The sequence below is a fragment of the Mytilus californianus genome, unplaced genomic scaffold (assembly GCF_021869535.1).
Source record: "Mytilus californianus isolate M0D057914Y unplaced genomic scaffold, xbMytCali1.0.p SCAF_3, whole genome shotgun sequence".
Classification (NCBI taxonomy): Eukaryota; Metazoa; Mollusca; class Bivalvia; order Mytilida; family Mytilidae; genus Mytilus; species Mytilus californianus.
In genome coordinates this window covers 58,123,694-58,132,430 of record NW_026262679.1, presented here as the reverse complement: position 1 = coordinate 58,132,430, position 8,737 = coordinate 58,123,694, and positions in this window count along the sequence as shown.

Here is an 8,737-nt window from a genome sequence, read left to right as displayed (position 1 = left end):
TATAAGATCTTTCAAAAGAAATTAAAAGCAAAAAAAAGGATTTATAAATTGTATCCGGGAGTACTTTTATCCCGAGAATGTTTTTATTTTATCCGCTTTCGTTAATAGCATAACTTTATTTAAACGGTCTAAATCACAGGCACTTGTCTCTGAAAAAATTACCTATATTCTTTCAAATATGTTATATTAAAGTATATAGGGTTTTTTTTCAGAGACAAGTGCCTGTGGTCTAAATACCTATTTTAATCCAAAGACGTATATGCTATGCATACCTCTGTTTTAATCTGTATAAGGACTTTATCTCTCATATTTTTTCGCCAAACATTTCATTAAAAGTATCTGATCACACAATTTTGACTATATCCTTCTCAGGTAAGGTTTTGTGAAAAAGTTGGGGTAAATTACTTTAATCCCTATTAGAACAACATTTCAAAAGAAGAACTGATTTATCCTCATATGAAATCTATAAAAGACTTCAATGTGAAGCTTTGCAGGTTAATTTTGTAAATTTGTTTTGGGTTATTGGAATAAAGTTCCAATGTTGCTTCTTGACCAGAGCTGGGTAAATTTCCCACACATTTTAATGTTGTCAATGCAATGCTAATATTTTGGCACCGTCTCGAAAATCTAGATAACCATTTTTTTACAATCATGTTGACATTAAATCCATGTCAACAAATACTGAATTTTATGATGACATGTAAAAGAGACGGAATTAAGATACCGAGGGCCCGGGACATTCAAAACTTAAAGGTCAAAGAAACTGAACTGACAACACCATGGCAAAAAAAACAAACAAAAAAAACCGAAAAATGACGAAAAGACGAACAAATCAACAAAACACTGCTTATAGATATAGGAAGATGTGCGGGTATGAGTGCCAATGAGACAACTCTCCATCCAAGTAACAATTTATAAAAGTAAACCATTATAGGTCAAGGTACGGCCTTCAACACGGAGCATTGGCTCACACCGAACAGCAAGCTATAAAACTTAAGATTTAGCAACACAAACCCTACCGAAAAAACTCTTGTGTTCTGGAAAGGTAAGCATATCCTTCTCTACATGCAATTTCAAATCCGCTGATAAGTCTCATTCTGTGATATCACAGTCGAGGAAAAGAGGACAGAATTGTGATAACGACAGTTGGAACATATCTGTGGCCATCTGTGACACAGATATTCCATAACGGTCAACCCACTCATGATGGCGTCCGTATAACTTTCGAAGGGATGACTTCAATTTCACCGCATGAAACCGTTGGTTCAATAGCTTCCTTGTTATCAGTGAATAGAGGAAACGCAAGCTCTGGAATATCGTTTCAATTGGGGGATATATATACTCCATTTGCAGGCGCTACTGGAATGTTGCTACATAGAAATGAAAAGTTCACAATTTGGGAGCTGAAATCGTCCCTCTTGTCTCAAAGTTTTGTTCTCAACGGAATTAAATCCAATATTTCTGGATGTAAGTCAAGACATGAGGCAGACTTATCTGTATCTGAGGTATCCTTTATTTCAAGTTCGATGGGATAGGTGCGTTCAACGTAGTCACCAAAGTTTCAGATTATTAAGTGAGAGGACATCATCTATATATCGGAACGTGAAGTTAAAAATAATGCTAGCTACTTTTCATTCTTCTGTATGAAATCTGTTTCATATGAGTAAAGGAACACGTCACAATAAGGGGGTATAATTTTCTCCCATAGGAATGCAATTAATTGTTGAAAAAACATCCTCAAAACGTCACAAACATATGTTGTCAATAAAAAAACTAACATCATGATGTCATTTTCAGAGAACAATCCGAATGGTTTTTACAACAAATGATCAGATACATATTATAAGTCTCTGATATAATTTAATCCTTCCTTAAACAATATATTTGTATCTACGTTGGCCATTCATTTTATGAAACAAGTTGGACTAGTTCTTTCAATCTGTCTTTACGTTTAGAATGGGGTAAACAAGTGTAAAGGAGTCAAATGTTTTATACTTATGCAAAAGAATAGATACTTAGATTTTATGTACCCTAACAGATCTTTGGAATTTTGAAATATCCACATCTGATTCACACCGCACCTAGAGTAGGTAGTTTCACAGTAACTCTGAACCCAGTTTCGATTGTTGATACAATTGATGTTAATAGTTTGGTTTCGTGGAGCACTTGGCAGATCCATTAATATAACGTTGTTTGTAAGGAAACGTATGTAGTTTTGGTATCCAGTACAACGAAGGCAGATCAAATTCTTCATCTTTGGTTAAAATTTCAAAAGGAACATAGACCAGACCTATGATTGTTCAGGATTTTTTCTTTGGTAAGTGTCGTGGGCTTATATGTTGAGTTTCCAAGTGAATTGTCAATACCTAATTCCGTTATTTTTAATTTTATAAGTCGCAGTAGTAGTATACAAAAATGCGACCAAACTGTGGATAGGGTCATGAATAAGGGACTATGAAGAGGCACCACAAATGTTCGTTACCTTAGTGAAAACATCCTAAGGTTATAGTTGTGAGATAGATTGGTACCAACTGACCTATAGGTTTCAGATAAACAAAATGAAAAAAGTACATACAATGATGGGTGACGGACGTATAGTAATGAGAAATGTTCTTACGGTCCCTTTGGATTGGGTGACCTATTTTTTTTTTTGCGTTGGTAGATTTAAGAAAAAATTTAACATTGACCAATGAACCATGAAATTGAGGTCAATGTCATGTGAACCCTGCCAGACCGACATGTACACCTATAATCATTCCATACACCAAATATATTTGACATATTGCCTATTGATTGATTGATTGGTGTTTAACATATTGCTTATAGTCTCTGATAAACTGACAAAACCATGAAAAATTAACATTGACCAAGGAACTATGAAAATGAGGTCAAAGTCATATGAAATCTGCTAGACAGACATATGCACCCTACAATTATTCCATATACAAAATGTAGTGGCCCTATCGCTTAAAGTATCTAAAAAAGACCAAACCACAAACACTAAGCAATGTCCACTGAACCATGAACATGAGGTCAAAGGCAGATGAAACCTGCCAGTCGGTGATGTACATCTAAGTCATTCCATATACCAATTATAATGGAGCCATGACATATCGCTTATAGTATCTGATATACGGACATTACCACGTATCCTTCACCTTGATCACTGATCCATAAAATGAGGTCGAGGTCAGATGAACTCTACCTGACGGACATGACGACGTTGGAAGGAACCCATACTATCCTATTACTTTTAATAAGTGAGTATTTCACTTTAGAAAAAAACTGTAACCATGAAAATGAGATCAACGACAATGGACATATGATTGACGGAAACTTCGTAACATAAGGTATCTGTTTACAAGGTATGAAGCATTCTGCGACTCTTTTCACAAAAAATCTTACGATTAAAATTGATCGTAAGTTATACTGAAATGTGTATGACTTGCTAGTATTTTTACTCTTAAGATATTTTTGTGAAAAGAGCCGCAGGCCAGTCTTCTACCTCCTGAAATATAAAGTTGTATACTAAAATTTTACGCCGTCGCTGGATTGTAATCCCTATTGGGCTAGCCGATTCTGCGACTTTCGTCTCAGGCGAGACATAAATGACGATTCCTATTTAATTTTTCACGCATTTTATGATCTGAATTTGTAAAAATTGCCGATTAGTTGCAGTATCCAATGATGGTACATTATGATTAAGATGACAATTTGTGGGAACCATTTTCTTATATACCCAAATAGGACAAAAAGTTCAACAGGTGCGAGACGCAACTTCTTAATTGTGTACAAATTATGATTTGCCTAAAACAAATTGTACAAATTATTGATTTGTATTTTGACTTAGTACAAATTATAATTAGTCCAAAAAGTGCTTGTATAAATTACATTATTCACTTATAAAATCGAAAATTAATTATATCCTTTACTGGAACAGTTGCTAAAAGCGAACTAGTAAAACTATGAAAACCCCAATTTCAGGATTATTAAGTTCCTAGTGGTGAAGTTGAAATCATCCCGCAGAAAATTTTACAAAACGTCATCAAGAGTTGGTTGACCGTTATGGAATATTTATCCGTTTCACAGATGACGACGGATACGTTCCAATCGCCGTAACCACAATCCCTACCTCCTTTTCCTTGAATGTGACCTACCAGTACCAAATTAGACATATCACCGGGTTTGTAATTACACGAGCAAAACGATGGGGATCACATATGGAGCAGGATATGCTTACCCTTCCAAAGCACCTGAGATCTACCTGGTTTTTAGTGGATTGATTGTTGGTTGCTTAACATCCAGTGGCAAATATTTCATGCATGTTCAGTGGAATTCGTGTTGCTCAATCTTTAGTTTCTATGTTGTGTTTTGTATACAGTTTTTTTGTCTTTTTCTATTTTTGCCATGTCATTGTCCGTTTATTTTTTGAAATAAAAAAAAAATGTCCAGTAGTCTTTAAAGGTTAAGGACACGTCTCCATGTCACGAAAACTGTCAGGAATAATCAAACTTGACACTGTATCCTACGGTTCCTATTTATTTTGATATTTCCAAAAAAATATCTAGGCTGTTATGACCTCATTATACTGTTATAATATCCTATATTGCTCATATTTTATTTTTATTTCTATGTGGTTGTATGTTTTCACTAAAAACTCACATTTTATTATAATAAAATGTATTATGATGTTTTTGTATCTTGCCTGACAAGGACCCATGATTGGTAAATAAAAATGTCTAATGTCTAATGCTATGTACAGTAGACTATATTTTACATTTGGAAACAATAACATTTTATGGACTTTCCAGCTTCTAATGGATATGTATGTAAATCCTGAAAAATGTCACCCAGTACTGTAAAGGGGTTCCAAGAAGCTGTCAACACATACCACACAAGACAAGTCAGTAACAATAGAAAATACAGCAAGTGTCAAGCTTTCTGTGGTAATGATTCTCATCATTATAAAATATCATTGTTGTAAATGTTATCATTTTGACTCATGGTTGGTCTTGTTGTCACATTGATGTATAATGGTCTATAATCCACATCACCTTTTATCATATGTATAATAGCTAAATGAATTAGAATTTATGGTCATTAATCAATCTACAATTTATTGATTTATCTAGATTGGATGCTTGATTTCCAGAATTTTTGTTTTTTTTTTATATTTTGTAACATCAATCCGTCTATAAAAGGAATAGAGTGTGTACATTTCCATTAACTACGAATGTATAACTTTATTACTGACATTGTGCAGCTTTCTTTCTTTGTGAGAAAATATTAAGTTTCTACCGTCAACTAATTCCTTTCATATTTCAACTGAAATTTTAGTTTTAAAGAATATAGTGACAGAATAATGCGACTGAATGGGTTTCCATGTACATTTCGACACCTACTCTGGTGGCGATTTTGAATTTCTAGTAAGCACATAAGTAACAAGACTTCTTAAGGATGTTCAAAGAAATACATCTGTTAAGTTTGGTTCAACTTGTTTAACAGTTGTATAGATGATGAAATTTCAAACCAGCAAACTTTGATAATTACTTATGTCAATGTTTCAAACCAGCAAGATTTGATAAATACTTATGTCAATGTTTCAAACCAGCAAGATTTGATAAATACTTATGTCAATGTTTCAAACCAGCAAGATTTGATAAATACTTATGTCAATGTTTCAAACCAGCAAGATTTGATAAATACTTATGTCAATGTTTCAAACCAGGCAGCAAAATTTGATAAATATTGAAGTCAATGTTTGTTTTTTTACTGTTCACCTTACTATAATTAACAAATACTTATTTAGTGTAAGTAATCTATGATGGTGATTATGGAGGACATATTCAGTGGCAAATGAAATGCATTAAATGCATATGCAGGATAAGAACATGTTAATTTGATATGAATATAAACCCTGCTTGGTACTAGACCGATACCCTGAGCAAGATTTTCAACATGCTAGTTCACGGGGTAACACTCCACAGGTAGACATGTCACCCTACCTGGATACATTACTCACAATCCAAGCAAACCAATTTTTGCTCTTACTGCTAAATGCAGAGTGCTTAGCAGAAAAGCAGCAAATACCGATTTTCATATTTTGGTTTGACCTGACTGAGGATTGAAACCAATGACCTCCTGCACTCCAGGCTAGCAAGCTAGCAGGAGACCACCAAGGTGCTTATATCTATGTATTTCCATTACATGTGAAGTAATTCACTTCTAGATCTGCAAGTTTTTGTTGATGCTGCAAAAAACTCAATACAAATTGAAATATTTTTTTAAGTTCAAATCCAACCCAATCATTATATGGATTAAGATCAAAATAATAACCCCCCCCCCCCCCCCCCTTTTTTTTCAGAAATTGCATTGACGTCTTTTTTTTTTATTCTCACCAAATAATAATTTCCTTCTGCATAATCTTTATAAATATAAATGAAACATTCTTAGAAAAATAATATTGGTGTTCAGTTTTTTAAAACTCTTTCCAAAAAATTACTGAAAATCTATCAAATATAAAGTGTTGTGTTTTCCTTCAAAGTTGTTAAAAAATACATGAATAGGTTGAAAATATGACTGCATTTTACAAATAAATCTACTTTTCTATACGCTAAAAACTTTACCATCTGGTGTTGTAACAAACTATCAAATCATGTGAAAAATTGTAAAGATTTTAAGGCATGTGCCAAACATTTAAACATGGTTAACAATATGTAAATTATTGATAAATTATCATGATTATTCGAATTAGATGTGTTAAACAGTCAAATGTACTGTAAATATAAGAATTGAATACATATTTCATATTAGTTTTAAGAAATAAGAAAGCAAATGTCAAAGAACATTTTCATGCAGTAAAAATACTTTATGCTAAATGTGCCCTGTGGTTGTCTAAATGTTTGAATTGTTTTTGCATACTCCAGTGTGATTGTTGGGCTAAATTATGACAATAAGTTTTGTTTCTTTGCCAGATTTATTTTAGTGATATTATTCCATGGTTTTGTTCTTTAAAGGAGCATTAGCTACGAGTTAGACAAAAATCTATATACAATTCTTTTTGTTTGAAGTATTTATAGAAGCGGAATTTTGAAATAATATTTTGTTTATCACAGTTAGTTTGGCCAAAATTTGTCAAAATAGGTTCAAAAACATCGCTGATGCATTATAGACTTGCAAGTGAATAATTTGACCTCATGATAATTCCGTATTCATGTGAACTTCAATTCAACCCCTTAGCTGGAGATGGGTTACACATGAAATAGGCATGTTCAGCTACTAAAAGGAAAAGAATGTCAACATTGAAAGTGAAACAAGGGTAAACTATTTTGTTGACTGATTTGATCTAAAAACAATAACATTTATACAGATAATAAACTGTTAACACAGAGATATGTCTCGCATTTTTGTTATTTTGATAATGCAAATAGTGAAATTAAAATAGCAATGCTTAAACATGCAAGTTATGCAAATATTCAAAATCAATGAACCATGACTGAAGGTCCAGGGCTACAGGCAATCTCCAAGGAAATGAGATGTGCCAGTGCTAATACAACTGCATACCAAATATCACTGACTTGTCATAAGTCTTTCCCTTTAAACAAACCTAAACACAAACATTAACTTGTAAACTATGTAAAAGTTTCAAAGTCAATGAACCATGATGAGGGGATGGGGCTATATAATCTCCATGGAAATGAGACTTGCAAATGCCAATACATTTGCATAACCAAATATCATTGACTTAACATTAGTGATGCATCTTAAACTGATATAATCACAAACTAACACATGTAAATAAGCAAAAGTTTCAAAGTCAATAGACCATGACTGAGGGGTAAAGACCAAGTATTCTCCATGGAAATGAGATGTGCTAATGCTTATACAACTGCATACCAATTATCATTGACCTACCACTAATGGTTCCCCTATAACTGACCTAATCACAAACTAATACATGTAAACTAAGCAAATGTTTCAAAGTCAATAGACCATGACTGAAAACTAACATGTAAATTAATCCCGCCACATTCTGTATGACACTGCCCAAGTCAGGAGCCTGTAATTCAGTGGTTGTCGTGTGTTGCTGTGTAACATATTTGTTTTTCCTTCATTATTTTGTACATAAATTACGCTGTTAGTTTTCTTGGTTGAATTGTTTTACATTTGTCATTTCGGGGCCTTTTATAGCTGACTATACAGTATGCGCTTTTGCTCATTGTTAAAGGCCATGCAGTGACCTATAGTTGTAAATTTCTGTGTCATTTGGTCTCTTGTGGAGAGTTGTCTCATTGGCAATCATACCATATCTTCTTTTTTATATATGCAAAAGTTTCAAAATCAATAGACCATGACTGAAGGGGTGGGGCCAAATAATCTCCATGGAAATGAGATGTACCAATACTAATACAACTGTATAACATATATCATTTACCTACCACTAGTGGCTCACCATAAATTTAAACTAGACCTTATCACAAACTAATACATTGTTGACGCCGCAACCCCCAGCAACAGCATACTTATGTCTCCTTTTTTGACTCCGTCAAGGCGAGACAAAAACGGTGATTAACATATTGTTTTAACCTATAACATAAAATCAAAAAGACCTAGAAAAATCCAATTGCACGTGGTCGCTATCCAACTATTTTTATATTTATGTTTATATGGAACATTCTTAGAAAAATAATATTGGTGTTCCAATATTTTTTAAAACTCTTTCCATGAAATGATTGAA